Here is a 4,685-nt window from a genome sequence, read left to right on the forward strand (position 1 = left end):
TCATGGAATATCTTGTTTTCTTCATCTATGGTAGTTGAGAGTTTTGCTGGGTATAGTAGCCTGGGCTGACATTTGTGTTCTTGTAGGGACTGTATGACATCTACCCAGGATCTTCTAGCTTTCATAGTCTCTGGTGAGAAGTCTGGTGAAATTCTGATATATGTTACTTGCTTTTTTTTTCCTTACTGTTTTTAAAATTCTTTCTTTGTTTAGCGCATTTGGTGTTTTTATTATTATGTGACAGGAGGAATTTATTTTCTGGTCCAGTCAATTTGGATTTCTTTAGGCTTCTTGTATGTTCACGGGCATCTTTTTCTTTAGGTTAGGGAAGTTTTCTTCTATAATTTTATTGAAGATATTTACTGGCCCATTACCTTGGTAATCTTCACTCTCTTCTATACCTATTATCCTTAGGTTTGGTCTTCTCATTGCATCCTGGATATTTTGGGTTAGGAGCTTTTTGTTTTTTGCATTTTCTTTGCCTGTTGTGTCAATGTTTTCTATGGTGTTTTCTGCCCCTGAGATTCTCTCTTCAGTCTCTTGTATTCTGTTGGTGATGCTTGCATCTATGACTCCTGATTTCTTTCCTAGGTTTTGTATCTCCAGGGTTGTCTCTCTTTCTGATTTCTTTATTGTTTCTATTTCCATTTTTAGATTCTGGATGGTTTTGCTCATTTCCTTCACCTGTTTGATTGTGTTTTCCTGTAGTTCTTTAAGGGATTTTTGTGTTTCCTCTTTAAGAGCTTCTAGCTCTTTACCTGTATTCTCCTGCATTTCTTTGAGGGTGCTATTTATATCTTTCTTAAGGTCCTGTATCATCATCATGATAAGTGATTTTAGATCTGAATATTGTGTTTCTGGTGTGATGGTGTGTTCAGGACTTGTTATAGTGGGAGAATTGGGTTGTGATGATGCCAAGTAACCTTGGTTAGTGTTGTTTATTTTCTTAAGCTTGCCTCCTGCCATCTGGTTAACTCTAGTGCTACCTGCCCTTGCTAAATCTGACTGGAGCCTGTACTTCTTGTGATCCTGGTTGTGTCAGAACTCCTCAGAGTCAGGCTGTCTCTGTGATCCTGTGATTCTGGGATCCTGTGACCCTGGGATTGTTAGAGCACCTGGGAGTGCAGCAGCTTCCTTTGAATGTTATGGGACTGGCTGCAGAGCTTGTGCCCAAGGTCTGCTCAGGACACCAGCCCAGAGAGACCAGAAGTAACCCAAGCCACTCTGCTGGCCGAGTTCCTGTGTGCCTGGTCCCCCTGGCCCCAGTTACTCCCTGTGTTGGGACAGATGTTGAGTCCTTCTCATTTCTGATCCTGAGAGTGTCAGAGTGCCTGGGAGTGGAGTTTCCTCTGGGTGTTGTGGGACTGGCTATAATGGCTTGGGCCCTAGGTCTGCTCAGGACACCAGCCCAGAGAGACCTGTGAGGTTATCTATTTTTAAAAGTAAATTATTTTTAAAGTTGCAAAATGATATTTATATAACATTGTGATAAGCACATTGAACCTAGCAGCAAGCAAGAAAAATATTCCTACCCACCTGATTCATGTCTGAACTTTTGTTCTAGAGATGAAAAGAACACACACTCACACAAGACTCCCTAAATGCATATTAAAATACTTGTTCATATTTGACATTGTACATCTCTGTGAGGTGTCCTTGACCCTTCCAGTTCCTTCAGTTCTTTTCTGAACTCTTCCACAAGTCTTGATATAGGCTGTTTCTAAGGATTACTTGAACATCTTAATAGTCATTTAGAACAAGAGACTACATATTAATTTTTATATAAAATCTCTTGATAGAAGTTTCAGGTTTTTAAGTTTTGTCTACAATAAGTCAGGATTATCAAGATGTGATTGAATCTTGTACCTCTTCTGAGGTAAACACCTATGTGATCCAATCTATGTGATCCAAAGTCTCTCAATCTCTGTCCCCTGTTCAGTTGTGTGTCTCTATTTAATTGTCATCAACTGCAAAAATAGCCTTCTCTGAGTAGAGTGAAGTAAGGCATCTGTCTATGGGTATAGCACTATGTCATCAATGGCTATTTTATTGGTATATTCTTTTAGCAATAAAATATTAATAAGTATTCCACTAATCTCATGAGACATGTAATCTCACATGTCTCAAGTTCTTGGCCTGTAACCAGACTTTTGGCTACTTAGTGGGTTCTTTGTTCCACTCTTCTTATGCTCTTTCAAAGCCCTAATACTCAGTAGGAAAAAAAAAGGATAAATGGTAAGGTGCCTTGTTGTCATAAGGATACTTTCTCTTGATTAGAGACATTGAGTTTCTTGGGGCAAGTTTGATCTTCAACATCAGGATATGTAATTTTTTCTTGTTGTTTCTTATCTATGCATGACAACTTAACCAACCACAAATGATAGAAACCAAACAACAACCCAAGAACAATGCTTCCTGGAACCCCAACATTTATATAACCTCCAAAGAGTCCTCAGAATCCCAAATATTACACTTGCAGAAGTTATTTTCAACTGGCAAAATCACATACCTACTATAGCACTAAGCCAATCATAATCCACTGTTATGGGTACTCTGATGCAACACCATATTGCACACCTGATATTTAAATAAATACATATTTATATAATATTTCAGTACTTTAAATGTAACCAAAGTTCTCACTATATTGGCCACTTTAGCAGTGTCATATATGACTTTCATCTCAAGGAATGTTCCTTAAATTCATACAAAACAATTGGTTGGTTACCACCATAATATTGATGTCACCATTGCAGGACAATTTTTATTGCTGTTAGCTGGACTAATCCTGTAGAGATTTTGAGCTTCTCTTGAAGATTTTTTTGAAAGCTTAGTTTATGAAAGTAGAATTGGTGTGAGTTAATTTTCAAATAAGTGAATTTAGAAAAGTAGACAATTAAATTTTCTTCCTTAGAAATGTTTAGAGTTATAAAAATTTATGCAGTCTACCTTGAGAGATGCAGGTGATAGATTAATACCTATTGTGAATAGAGTAATAAGGTCCCCTCATTACTAAATTTTAGCTAGTTTGAAAAGGAAATCATTATGTTTTCTTTTTCACATTTTCTTCCTAATTTCTCATTTTCTCCTTATTTTTAACTCTCTGAGATTAAATTCTTAAATGATGTTTGGGTCAACTAGTAACATTTATGTTTGCCTTGATCCACTGCAGAACTAAAAATACAGTACTTAATAAACACATTGGATTTGATTTTTCATGCTCAAAAGGAAACATTTTAAGCAGACTGTCTCATCAATGCAGCTCAGGCTAGACTTAAATTCATGGAAATCACTTGTTCTCTAATGAATTTGGACTGAGATTATATATATATATATGACATCTAGTTTGTCTAAAATATCCTTCTCCTTTTTGTTATAATAATTAAACCAAGGGCTTTATACATTCTCAGTGAGCATTCAACCATTAAACTAAAATCATTTAATATAATTATAAGGACACAATGGTCAAGTAAGGAGTTGTATAGATAATTTATTGTTGTATTGCAAGTGAATGCTAACATTTTTAAAGCAGTTTTAATAGGGAAAAGATGGCAAGGAAGCTTTTTTAGTAATTCAGTTTGATAAAAGTATGGATAGTATATAAAAAATTAATAGAGAGATGTTTCAAAGGCATAAAATTAATAAGGAAAACAAAGCATGTAGTTAGATTTGCTGATCAGAATATTTGTACTATTTTGTTAAAGTATAAGAAGGATAAATGGGCTAGTGGGGAGATAGAAATAAAAGAAAAATTTAAAATATTTTACATATCTTTATTTTATAAGTCTACTAAATGTCAAAAGTCAAATACAAAAATGGAAAATGAAACTTGAATTCTAGAGAGCTGTCCTAGGAATTATACATTTAGAACTCATTGAGATATAGATGTTACATTTGTATTCATGAAACTGAATGTTAACTTCTGAAATATACAATGTCATAGTAAAAATTTGCAATAAATTCAGTTAGTTGAATCAAAAATTTTAAGTGAAACTAAATAAAATACCAATAGAATAAGAATATTGTAACACATTATACTTAGTATTCATAAGATAAAATTTTATTTTACAAATGTATCAATACTTAAATTATAAGGTAGATGCTTTAATATAGATAGCAATAAACAGTAAAGAGAAAGATTAAGGTAGAAATTATAGAAGAGAGAAATATATACTCCTGGAATACTAGTCAGTAATAGGATTTTTATATAAGAAGTATTAGTCATGGACTTCACACCATTCACCATTAAAATTGGGATGCAGTGTAAGATAATTAAGCACACTTTAAGAGTACTGCACAGAGGTTCAAAACATTTAGAAGAAATAAAACAGGGAAAGGAATTTATTAAAATAAAGAAAAATGAGAATAGTTGAACAAAGACAAGAGAGACTTTCAGATAAATAATGATAGGCAAATATATCTAAAACCATTAAATACAATGTAAATTGATCCTTCCAGGTTGTAACTTTGCCAAGAGCATCGTCTGAGCTCTGGATACAAACTCACTAAGCCCACTCCCAAGACTCAGCTTGATCTCTCAGGTATTCTGACACATCCAGGATAACAGGTAAGACCTCAAGCCAACCCTAATACATGGGCTAACTGGGACACCTGGACCCATGGGATGCAGGGATCCCACCCAGCCTGAGAGACTTGCTCCAGATTTGTATCTGAGCCCAGGAGAG

Source organism: Mastomys coucha, chromosome X (assembly GCF_008632895.1).
Source record: "Mastomys coucha isolate ucsf_1 chromosome X, UCSF_Mcou_1, whole genome shotgun sequence".
NCBI classification, from domain to species: domain Eukaryota; kingdom Metazoa; phylum Chordata; class Mammalia; order Rodentia; family Muridae; genus Mastomys; species Mastomys coucha.